This window comes from Athene cunicularia (assembly GCF_003259725.1).
Source record: "Athene cunicularia isolate RWA chromosome 5 unlocalized genomic scaffold, athCun1 chr5_part3, whole genome shotgun sequence".
Taxonomy (NCBI): Eukaryota; Metazoa; Chordata; class Aves; order Strigiformes; family Strigidae; genus Athene; species Athene cunicularia.
This window is the reverse complement of record NW_020799103.1, coordinates 3,497,824-3,511,623: the sequence shown is the minus strand read 5'-3', so window position 1 is coordinate 3,511,623 and position 13,800 is coordinate 3,497,824.

Sequence of the window (13,800 nt, the reverse complement as noted above, 5' to 3'; positions counted from 1 at the left end):
ATCATATATCAAACAGTGGGTTAGGCTAATAATTTTGCAAACAGGAACAGCACTGAAATGCAGAGAAAAGGAAGCCTTGATTAATAAGGTAGGCAGGGGGAAAAGAGGTCATTTACTTTTCAATAAAATAAATTGGACTTTTGTTAAAGAGAAGAGGCAAGTCTTCTTAAGAAGTCGTCTGCTAGTTAATCTATCAAAGAATCCAGAATGAAGGCAAAAAGGTAGAGAAAAAAAGTCGTAAGGAAAGCTGCTTTAAATTATTAATCAAGAATTATACTTGGACTGACCAAGCACTTTCCAAGACAAAGAATACAACTCAGTGTAAATGTTTTAACTATACATTTTTTTGTTTAAAATTTTTTCTTTTATCAAGGATGACAAAGTTGGGGTTTTTTTGGGGGTGGGGTGAGAGGGGGTGTTATAATTTAACAATAATCCAGGGTACAGAATTGAAAAGATGAGCAAACTTTAGACCTTTCTTTTCCAAACCAGAGTTATATTTCCCTCAAAGCTCAAACTGTAAACAGGTATTTTCCATCCCCAATTAGCGTGCAGTTTGCAGCCCCCAACCTGAGCCCCACACTTAAGTGCCGACTTATTCAGCAGAGAAATCTAAGAGCTTCCTTCTTGATCACCGCTGGCACGAACCACTGTGCCACATGGTCCCACGCCATTCTCCGTGATTCTAGCTGCATAGCCTTCATTTTATATTAGGTCTACATTCGCTATTGCCTCGTTCACAGGGAATGGGAGGTTTTTACTGTAACTACAAGCCTTTAGCTTTAGCTGCAACCTCATGCTTTTAGCTTGAAGGAATCAGTTTGATTTCCCATGTGATCAACAACTATCAGAGGTCACATAAAGAGAGAACATATGGCTCTATAGGAACATAAAACCTGGGGATGAAGGAGAGATGATAAGCAACAGCCAACATCACCATCAAGAATAAATCAAAACAAGCCATTTAATGTGCTTTGAATATACTGACTGTAAAAACTAAGTTTACCCACTATCAACCAAAGTGAAATAAATATTTAAAGGTGTACTACTCAGCTGTTTTCTCAAAATGGTAAACCCACATACTCTTTTCCCAAAGATTGGCTTCTAAATAAATGACAACCACATTCCAAAACAGCTAAAAATTCAATATGATTGAGCATAGTTTGCTTGATTTGCAACCATAGCAAAACAATGTAAGACAGAGCAATCCTTACACCTCTTCACCTCTGCCTCTTCATTTAGGAATCATACTCATAAATGGAACCCATCAGCTTGACTCGTGTTGGCAGAGGTAGGAGGGATGAGGAACAGCAGAGGATGGTGCTCTACGTATTTCCCTATCTGGGCTGGTTATCCTGCACTCTCCTCTGTCTTTGGCAGTGACTACAGCATGCAAAATAATGGCATCAACGGCTTCTTAGGCCACTCACTGTTATAATCTGTATAATAAGTATTAGTTTAGCTTTTCGTATGGAAAGTTAATCCCCTAATAACATTTCAAATTACTGAACAGTGTTTGGAAAAAATCATAGCTACCATTCAGAAACCTGTGCTGCAATCAGCTACTCAAGATATACAGCATTCTGTAATTAGTGCACACCTTTCAGACTTGGCTAATTACCTCTTATGAATTAAAATTGTTCCCCCCCCACTAGCCACTATACTTGAGAGGAAAAAAAAAAAAAAAGATAAGCTCTATACTTCTAAAGCAGCTGAAAATTCAGTAAGATAATGTCACTGATTTGGTTATTTCCAGGTGAACATCAGGTTATTCAACCTAGCTGAATTTAATGATTCTGGACAGGTTGTGCAATGAATTTTCCTATAAATCACTTATAATTGCAAACATAAAAATTAAAAATCAGTCTGAAGAGAGAGATAACAGTATTAATGATGGAAAGCCGTAATCTACAGATAGTGGTGCTGCCATTTTAATTGAGGCCACTCTGATGAGAAGCTTCTGAACCTCATGGAGACAGCACTAGGATGAAGAGGCTAGGGTGTCTAACCTGCAAGAGTTTCTAAACGGCTACATGATTAACAAACATGTCTCCAATACACTGACATAAAAACTTCAGCGTTTTCCTCTCTAACACAATGATCTTTTACATTTCTCAGAAAGACCAAACTCAGCTTGGCTTTCCACACCTCCTCCCCAGGTGGCTGTTACCCCTGTGCTGAGCGCCATGGATTAGGAGATTTGCTTGCCTTAGTATCCCAGGTCAGCATTTTGAATGATGCAGAGCATTTCAGGTTCCAAATTCCCTGCATAGAGTCCACTTTTTATCTCTGAGTGTTGATCAGCTCAATGATGCCATGACCTATTCATAAAAGCAGCTGGAACAATGTGGATCAGGGGGAGACTTGAGCCCTAGCTCGATGGCAGTGCCAAATTCTCCAGTTCAGTTGGAACGTCCTGTTCTTTGACACAGGCTGGCAGCCCACCATGTCTGCCTGCCCTTCCCATTTTTTTTTTCGGGCACAAAGGCCTATCTCATTTGTAAGTGTTAAAGCGCAAGAGCTGGCAACCACTTCCAGCCCTGCTGCTCCACAGTCCTCCTGGAAGTCATCACTGCACAACCCACACAGGGCAAGTACGACAAGCAACAAAAGGACAACTGACTTCAGACGAGTCACAAGGGCACTTCCATTACTTAGAACAGCAACTGAGTAATACAGATTTTACCTTCACACTGAAAAAGGGTGGTGGTGGTGTCTCCTCCCCTTACCTGCCAAGGTAGCAAAGGGCTACACAAGCAGCAAGATGAGTGCCCACGTCCTCTGACCTATGTAAACATGTTTCATCACCTCCTAGCGGGAAACCCAGTTTTATTCATGGATCTCATCTAATGAAGAAATCTTTTACTTTTGAAAATAAGTTCGTTTTAATTTATCACCTCTTTGGAGTTTTTGAAAGGTTTTGTCCCCTTTTATTTTAGTCAAAGCTTTTAGAAATATTGGCTGTATCAAAGGGCAAAATCAAAAGCTGTAGTGGAGACTTTCAAAACTAGAGATGACTTGAATTTAAATCTAGGAGCCAAAATCATCTACTTTGTCCTGTATGAAGTTTGGAGCCAACATTAAAACCAGGCTTTTTCTGGTTGTAATTTAGATAAGATTGAACTTTTCTGACATTAGCCATTTTTATCAGATTTTGGCTCCAGATGAAAGAAACCTTGCAGGTACAATCATACAGCCAAATGACTAACTGCCACCCTTTGTGCTTGTTAATTATTTCTGGCCGCAACATTCTGTGCATAATGGAGCATGGACACAATATGATGGCTTTTCTTCCCCCTACTCTGACTTTTTTTTTTTTTTTTTTTAGTTTGGCTACTAGGTCAACATTTTGAGAAGTCAACACTTGCTTTGCTGAAAGTCAAGGGATAATCAGCCTAGAACACCTGAAGTTGTCTTCTGTAGGTACTCAGTATTTGCAGCTCTCAATTACTTTTAGCTAGAAATGTAAGAGGTCCAAACTACTTCAAAATTAATCACTTCAAAAACCCAGGAACTATTAAACAAATATGGACATGATGTTGGGGGTGGGGAGGGAGGGGGAAGGAGTTTCATCCCTTGGAAAAATCACAAACTCCTTGTCCCAAACCATTGTATTTTATTTTATTTTTAACTTCTTCCTACTTGTCAGAGGACAGAGATATTGAAATTTTTCTATGGTATCATATTATTATAAAATAGCACTGCTTTTTTTCTTGTGTGATAAAGCGTATTCACATTAGCACATTTCATTGTAAGTTAGTAAAAAATTAACATTAACATGACCTGATATTAATCCACCATGACATAAAATTCCTAATACAATAAAAGTTTCATGTCACATTAGTAGAAAAAATTCAGTTCCTGCCTGTTCCAGGTCACTTTCAATGTTGCCTTTGAGCATCAAGTGATGGCAAACATTCATCTGTCTGTGAAAAGTGTCCCTAGCACTATTCTATGGCAAAATAAAAATTATATTCAATTGTGCTTTTATTTTTTTCTGCGTGTGACTTAACCCATTGCAGGAGAGCCCTCAAATCATATTAGCCTTCATTTCTAAGATTTAACTCTGAGTTACTCACAGTGCCTCTTGTAATGAAGAGCAATCTTGTTTAAATGTTTTTTTTCCTTATATTAAAATTATAACAGCTGCAGAAATAAATATGCAGTCCAACATGACTCCTCATTTTTTTGACCAGTCTTCGAAAGGGAACAGTCAATCATGGGCAGTATGTTCAGCGAGTCCTTTAAAGCAAATGTCAGGTAGACAAATACTGTTATTTTTTTCCTGCAAGACATCTGGATGAAGCAGAACCAACTCACAGCTGGCTCCAGAGCAGTCTCAATGGGGCAGCTCAGGAAGGCTTTGTAGGCCAACAACCTCAGCAGTTACACTAGCTAGTTTGAACATTACCATAACTTGTAAGTCATATTACATAGCATTACACTATCATTTACAAAAGGTTAAAGTCTGATTCCACACATTTCCTATCTCTGGGATACCTTTGTGTGTTTGGACCAGGATTTAACGAGCAATCATCTTTTACGTAAGACTGAAGTTATAAATCTGATCTAAAACATCTAAATAAGATGAACACGTATCATATAAATATCACATGTAAATAAGAAAGTGTTTCTCAGGACTAGTTGGGCATTTCCCAGAAACTGATAAGAGATTTGAAAGAAACACCACCAACTTTCTACAAAGCTTTGCAAAATCTCTGGTTAAGCTGAGTCTATATAATAATTAAATCCATCTCCTTTGTCCCTGGTGACCCATGTGAGGAATAGCAGGTTCATTCTGTCACCTGGTGTAAACTAGAGAAGCTCAATTTAAATCCAGATCTCATTGTCAATTTCCAACAAACTAATGTCTGGTTTTCCTGGTGTAGTCACTTTTTCATTGCGCACTCATTACCCTGGACTGTCAGAACAATGGTACAGTCAGATAAGAGTTGCAAATACTGAAGTTCCTTACACAGGCTTCATAATTCACAAGTTAAATTCTCTGTAACACTAACTTAAAATTAAATTTTAGTGTTTAAAAATTAATCAACAGAAATGCATGCAAACAACAACAGAAATCATCTCTCATTTTACTTTTTCTCCAGAAAATGTCAGGAACAAAAGGTTCAGTTTAAACTCCTGTGGTACAGTACCGAAGACAAATCATGCAATGGATCAGCTTAGTCTAGAGAACATCCCACAAGTCAAATGGTGTAATACTTCAGTTTGTTCTTTAACTCTGATTATTGGGTACACTTCTGCATTGAAGATGCTAAAAAAAGCCCCCAAACTTTTAAGTAACTTTACTGGTGTAGCTTAAAATGAAAATAAATAAAAAAAAAAAAAAAAGAAAAAAAGAAAAAGTGTTTCTGGTAGGGAACAGCCAGGTTACTACAACCAAAAAAAAAAAAAAAGTAATTTTCAGTTGTATTATTGCCTGTGAAATATTACAAGTGCAAAATGTAATTACCTTAATGCTATTTTTGATATCATATCAGCAAATTACACCAAGTCCCTGCTGTGACACTTATATCAGGGTAAGAATTATCCTGTTGTGAGTGTCGATCCCAGGGGAAAATGAGGCAGCATAAATGGCTGTGATTCTTGAGCAATTAGCTGCTTCAAGGCAGCAGATACTCTTATTTAAAAGATACTTATGGAATGTTTAACCTGTAAACATCTTGAACATTTACCTCCTATTTGTTTTTTCAGTAATTAAGCCTTCAGGGAATCATCCTATGTAACAAGCATTTCTTCCTTATTTTGCCACCCATTTTTTCTTTTTAATCATGAGAAAAATCTTTCTGCTATTAAGATACACACCATGAAATCTGGAATTGTTTGTAATAACTATGTCTTTCCATTAGTACTAATACCCTAATGCCACAGGACAACCACAGAATGTGCTGAAGGATTATATATCTTCACATTGAGCAAAAAGAAATTATAAATCTCAATCACCTTTGGGAGTTTACAGTAGAGAGAGCAATATTGATCATCACAACTAATTTCAGTCCTTGAGCATTTACTCTAGAGTCAGAGACTGGCCTGAAAGAGCCAGAAGAACAGACAACTGGATAAGACAAAGGCTACACAATGATAAAAGACACAGGATACAAAACAGTTCTGCAGTAGGGCATCAAAAGTATATGCAGGTCTTCAAGGAAATTTTATACACGCAGCAAGAGAAAAGGGATATAATATTAGTGCAACATTACCATTTCAGTATCAAATTATTCAACAATATCTATAGGTCTACTTTAAATTTTGAAGTTTATAAACTCATATGCTGCAATCAAAATTCTCCATGAATGTTGACCTTGTGTTTTTCCATTAATCTGTACAGGTAAAAGCCAGCCAGCCCAATAACTGAAAGTAAAAGAAAATAAAAATTACACCTTAAAATTAAAGTGTGCATTTTTACTATTTTCACCACTAAGCACAGATGAGAAGATTAACACAAGCTAAAAAAGAAACCAGAAATCTCTCTTCCAGGCATAAGCAATAACTTTTTGTAACATTATTTTATAAACAAAATACAACTATATAAAAACATCATTAGGTAGTTAAAAAGAGGTGAAGTCTTTCTCCTCTTAAAAATTCGTTTTGTGACATACAAAACATCAGTTCAACCTCTCAAAATTTCTGATATAGTATAATTCTGCTAAAGGTCATTCTTTTAAGCTAAACTAAATTAAAACTATTGCCACACTTCCATCATCATAATGCACCACTGAAGCAAAGTGAAAGTATATGCTTTGGTAAACATGGAAATTATTTGTTAAATGATGACACATACAAGACTTACAATATTATCCTTATACATGCTAAGCTATTCTACCATCTTTCTTTTACCATGGTTTCCTTCCTTGACTCACAGTTGCCATATCATGAAACTTTTCCCCTCCCTAGTATCTACTGACCTTTCTTACATAGTTAACTCTAGCAGATGTTATGCTCTGTCCGAAAATAGCAACAAAAGTGTTTTCTTTACAGTGGTTAAAGGGCCTTGAAATACACTGGCAAATGCAGTACACTGTTACAGCTGTTGGGAATATTAGATCCAGGCTTTGGACTGTTACTACCTGCATGTGTGTCACTACAGCTGCTACAGAGCTCCGTGCCACTCATGTGAAGCACACTATGGAATCACAAAGCTGCCTTGCACCGTGTTGGTGAGCACTGAATATAAACACAAAGCTTATTTTTTCTCCTGGCAGGACAAGGGTGCTGTTAAAAGCACAAAGTATTTGAAAACAGAAAAAAATACAAAATTATGCACAATTGTGACATCTGTTGAAACATTTCTGCATTCATTCTTACACTTGCCAAGTGCATCAAAATCTCATGGGTCCTATATAATACAATAAGAAGTTATGAAGCATAACAGAATTTTCTCAATACCAAGACCACCATGAAAGCAGGTAGCTTTCACTACACTGTATTTTTCTGACTAAGGATATAAAAGGGTTCGTATTAATTCATTCGTATGAATTCTTACATCACTGGCAATAAAATATAGGTTCAAATTCTCATTTAGCGATCAGTGGAGTTAACTTAGCCTACCTTGGCAGAGGAAAAAGGATGATTAAGTGAAAAATGACTTATAATGCAATCCTTTGAAACAGTGCATGTCTGCAAGTATCAATAATACTGCCAATTACCTTTAATGTACTAAGAGTTGTGAAAGGCAATGTTTAATATCCACTTGAGAATAGATAACAGCAAGTACTTGAGAACTACCCAAACATCAACAGTATATTAATAAAAAATACAGACAGCTATCACAAATGCATAAAATATGTACATCTTCCTTGCAGTTTAAATTGCCTGAAAATACCTGAAGACACACATCTTAACTTTATTAAATTAAAAAGAAAACAGATCCATCCCACATGGGTTTTCTGTAACTCCCATATTACTGATGATTCCTCTCTCACATGGAACTAGGGACAATCAAGATATATATACCAGCATGCCTTCCTGGTCACTAAGACAATTTCCTTGCACTTAATCTGAGTTAATAAGATCTGTGACAGGGAGCTTCACGATTCTGAAAATAAATTCACTAAACATCCATTAAATTAAAATACTACAGTTGCAGAAACCTATAAAGCAAAAGGGATTAGGATGCAGCAACAAACAGCTGGATTTTAGCTGTCAAGACTTTAGAGGGCAATGTCTTTATTTCCTCATAATTAGTGCTAAGTGCTATGTAGAAAGAAGATTTTTTGGACAGAATATAGCTGGTCTTTCTCTTGCTGCTTTACTGCTTTATATTTCCCTTCTGTGTATCATCCCATTATCTCCCATTACGCTCTTCTGCTATAGAATCTCTATTTTTAGAGGAGACTGAAATTAAAAGGGGAAGAGTGCATTTCATGTGAATTGTCCGTTTAACAGTCACCAATATAAATGTAACAACAGCAGTAGAAGGAAACAATGCCAACATCAGGAGAAATGGTCCCATCTTTAAAATTTGTTGTGAAACAGGATACAGTTTTAAAAATAAAGACAAACAGGAGACCCCCACACATCCCTTTGGCACTCAAATCTTTCATTCTCATTTTCTTACCCCTGAAAACTATGCAGGCACTATTATTTACACAAAATATTTTGATGCAGTCACTCTCTGAGATCAGCCAGGCTTGCTGCCTGAGAGTTTCTCTCCACAGAAAGCAAGATTTTTTTTTGGGATTTTTTTTTCCCCTCTTTTGGAAGCTACATCATAAATCCAAGTGTAAATATAATAAAGATTTTCTATAGTTAGTTGGAATGAACCTTGTATGCTAGGGGGATATTCAAATTAGAACGGAACAAATCTCGTCAGAAACAGAATACATTTGAGTATCTCATGATACTCTTTTTTATGACACAATCTACCTGAAAACAAGGTCAATAAGTAGTGCTTCTAAAAGTATCATAATTTTTGCAGTAATGAAAAAATATATATTAAAAGAAACCAAATCTTTTGTAGCAATCTGAAATACATCTTAAGTAAAACTTGAAATTACGTTAACTAAATAATGCTTCCTTTGTCCATACCACACATTCCCAATCACTATAGAGAAGAAAAAGTGTTCAATCAAAATACTGAGATGACCTTAAAAATAGCTTTATGATGAATAAAAGAGTCATATAAAGCAACTGCAGTGGAGGGCAATTTAGAAAAGAGGAATATATTTCTATACAAAGCTGAGTATAAATATTTATCAGATGCATAGATGGTCTAAAGATATTAAGAACAATAATGAAAAATTACTCTTTCATTGTCCTATGCTTCTTGCAAATACATGCTGGGATAATGCTTCAACTATAATAAAACTGCTCATTATCTGGAGATGCAGTAACAGGAGAACAAACATCATTTATATTGCCGAGAACAATTCTGTGGAGGCAGCGAAGGACTACAGGAATGGAGATTCCTTTTTGATATTTATGTGGGTTGATTGAAATGGAATTATTAAAATCATTTAATTAGAAACTGTACATGAGAGTTCTTTGCAAAAGAACAACATATTTGTTCAAATTCACAATACACAGTCTGGTTGTAGTATGAAATCATTTTGGGAGCAGAGGGAATGGAAATCAGGAGGAGATATTTGTGCTGCTCTACAGCTGACCAGAACATATTTGATTTAGTGTTTGTCATGTGGGCATACTATTGGATGGACTGTTCAGGATGTACTGCTCTCCCCTTCTCACTGGTTATCTGGTGATCCTAATGGGATTGCTCTATTTCCATTACTCCATATATACACACTGTGTGCAGTAGCTCTCATCTATAAACCACACTCCAGGTTATTAATGTCAGTCTAACACTAAAACAATACCCATCTAATTCCTACAAAAGACAATAAGTAATTTCTCAAGTAATGTGGATTTTTTTTTCTCTCTGCAAATAAGAATTAAAAAGTAAACGTGCACGATAGTAAAAAACCTGTTTAATAATAATACTTTCTTCCATTGAAAAGGCTTACAGAGGTTCTCTATTATTTACAGTCATCTTACACTATGCCGAGAAAGTATTATTTTCTAAGTAATGAGGATAAGAGCAGCAAGATGTGAAGCAATTTACTTGAGGAGAGCTGATAACTGGTCTGAGCTGAAAGCTCAGGAATTCCTGCATGCTATTACTGTACTTCTCTCCATAAACTGGTGTGCCTTTGCTGTAATAATCTCCCAGCAGCATTTGTATTAATCATTTGCACTGCTATAACATCCACAGAGCCCAGTCAGGCCTGTTACAGCAGTTAACATACACAACAGAAAGAAACAGTATCAACATCTAGATTACCTCACACAATAAAACAACTTTTTTTTTTAAAAAAAAATTAAAAAAGGGGAGAGAAAGGCAATAAACTAAACTGCAAAATGAACAGCACATGACAAGCGTGTCTGCCACTTCCACCCTGAGATACAATACACAGCACAATAAAGGCTCTTTCTACCACACTACTAATATCAAGTTACATTAAGAAACTGTACTAAGTCACAGTTCTTCCCTTTCTCTTTTTTTTTTTTGTGTGGTGCAATACAACTAACCTTGTTACATGCAAAATTACAGGATTAAAACCAGTTGCATATTCCGTTTTATATTTATAATGTTTTTCTTGTTTCCTTGCAGCACCATTCTTTCTGGTTTTCGGAAGATTTCTTTAGAAGAACTTAGTTTTTATATATATCCATATCAATTTGTGAGATTAGTGTTCATAAAATATTCTGTGTATTTTTTTCAGATCTATCAACATTATTTGTTAGTCAAGACCACTACAGTGTTTTATTTTTGGACTCCCACATGTTCACACTAAAGACAGATCCACACTTACCTAAGACAGGTAAATATCAAAATGTATTATATTTGTAAAATAATATTACCTACTGTCAGCAGAACTACAGCTAGCATCTGTGAGTATTCACATGATGGGAGCATGAAGGTCCTCCAGGATAGCATTATACAAAAGGAATATATCTAGCATATATGGTGTCAGCACCCACACTTGCCCTCCTGGCTAGCGAGCCCTGGGGGCAAAGCACTTCCAAGTCACTCCCTGATTATTAGAATGTCAAATATTAAGTTTGTTTACTGAATTAAATTTCATGTTGCAACTGAGATGATAGACAGGTCTTCAAATGAAACACTAGGAAATGAGCCAGCACAGAAAGTGTCCTGGCACTGAAAGCAGAACCTCCTCCATCCAAAGGTGGTGAACAAAGCTGACGGGAAGTGTGGGTGGTGCAGACACGGACTTGGGACACTTTGGAAAGCTATCACCTCCAAGTTTCTGTATGAAGACAAAGAATCCTTCTTTAAAGAGCAGGAGGAATATCTGACTAACACCCTACAACTGGGACACAAACACAAAACTAACAGCAAATAAAAAGTGAAAAGATAGCGACGAAGCATTACAGTTGTGTTACGAAGATGGCAGCATTACACAAGTGAGAGCCAGGACCTGCACATTAACAAGGGGGGAAAAAAAACAAGTAGTACTGGAATATAGAATAAGTCAAGTTACAAGGTTTGGCCAAGGAAAAACATACAGCTGATAGTTTTTAAAAAAAAAAAAAAATTGCTAGCTAACTCTGTTCATTGAAGCCAAAAGTAGCCATGGAACACTAGAAGAAGTATAGATTAATTTTTAGGATTCTAATATTTTTCTGGTAGCAAAACAAATAAAAATATTCCTACTTAAAAAACCCTTTCCTTCTACATCAACAAGCAATGGAGAGCTGCCCAAAAATAAAGTTATGGGATTTTGGGGCACTGTAGATTTTTTATATACAACACACTAAGCTTGTGAAGTAAGAAGAAAAACAATTTAAGAGGTCTTGCTGTCATTTTTGGCATGGATCTGAAAGCATTCACATGTAAATGTTAAAATCACAGCTAGATTCAAGCATTTAAATCTAACCCGAGACTCAGCTCCTGGTTTCTCTGTCCTGTACACCTTGCTCTAACAGAGCTGGGGAGGGGAAGGTGTACACGAAAAGCTCCAGGTCTGCCCCTCACACACACACTCAGGACCAATTATTCAGCTGCATAGCTCAGCCCAGAACTAACTGATATTCTGACCCAAACTGGACTGAGTTCACTGAGCACAATTCTGCCTGGCGATGTCCATTGTCAAGATTCATTCTGCTTTCACCTCTTTCTGGGACAATTAAGATTTGCAGGGAATTCCCCTCGGCAACAGCTGGGGAGAAGCTCTTCCTCCCAACACCCTGAGGAACAGGGGCCAAATTGGCTGCGTTTCACAGCTGAAAAAAGAAACAGCCCTTAGAGCAGATGGCAGGCAGCAAAGAGTAGTGTTGGAAACAATCTTTCAAGGCAATTCAGTCAAAGAAAAAAATCACAATTACACACAGCTTTCAAGTGAGACCTCAGCTACCGAAAAAATCCTTAACATCCTAGCAAAGAAATTTCTGATCTTAAAGAAAGCAATGCTAAAGATATAACATTTATTATTATTAAAAGCAAAGGTACATCAATACAGATTAGTGCTTGGGTACCACCAGCAGAGATGCAATAGAAAGACACAACCACAACACCAACACATTTTTTCCCCTCCATATGGGTATCAAAAGTAGCAGCCAGTCTGATCTTCAGCAACGATATGAAACTCTTAGGAAAAAAGTATTCATTGAGATCACTCAGAGAACACGTTTTGCTACAGGACTGGAAGCACCACAACCTCCTTGCTGGCCATATCTCACTCTAGACTAAGACATTTCATGTCAAAGAGGATATAGAATAATATAACTATAAATGGATTAGTTTCACACCATGATAAATTGGTTTATTCTGAGATTTAAATTTGGAGTAGAAACTAATGGTGTTCAAAGAATTTATTGCCCAGTTTTACTTGACATAGCTCATGCTGCTGTTATCTACTATTATCATCACCATCAATATGCCCCCTTGCCTATTCTGCCAATTAAAATCACCCCAAAAGTACAACATCAAAATGATTATGTTTTCTTTAAGTTGACCTTTAAGACTGAAGTTTACAATGCCCTGGTAAGAACTTAACATCTTCATTTACATAATTTTCTTTTAAATTACAAGTCATGTTTTATCAAAAAAGAGTAAGCCAGAAGACATGAGGAAGCTGTGAGCCAGCAGCAAAACATTCAAACCCCCAATGGGCTAAAAAGTTCTCACAGACAGGTTATACAAGAAATCAAGAAAAAAATCATCTGCTATTGAATTACACATGCTCTCTTCCCCTTGGGGATTGCCAATCATCATCTGCTCTTTCTCAACATTTTTAACGAATATCCAAATAAGATGGAAAATAAAAGTTAACAAGCACTGAATTGCTAGGATGTTTCATAGCCATCTGGAATGATATAGCAACACCACTTCTTGAAATAAGAAAGGTTGTTTCCTTCACTTGCTGAATGGAAGAACATATGAACTGAAAGTTGTTGAATCCACTTCTAGCCCCAGCCACATCACAGAAAATTAACATCAATCCAGAAGGAATGCAATGATGACCACTGGATTCAAAGAGTTCTGGCTAAAGGAGTTTCCCTCAACACGTATTAACGCCCAGCATCCATCAAATATATTATTGTTCCTTGACAAATGTGTGAAAATACAGTGTGGGGCCCCAGAATAGTCCAGGTCTGGAAAGTATTTCAGCATTAAAACAAGTTTTCAGACATTTCTTGGGTGAAATGGTAGTAGTTAAAGACCTGAATGCAAGCATGATGACACATTAAGGCCACATGCTAGACTTCCAGTAACTTAAAAGTATACCTCTGATGGGAAGCACTTTTAAAATTCTTAGG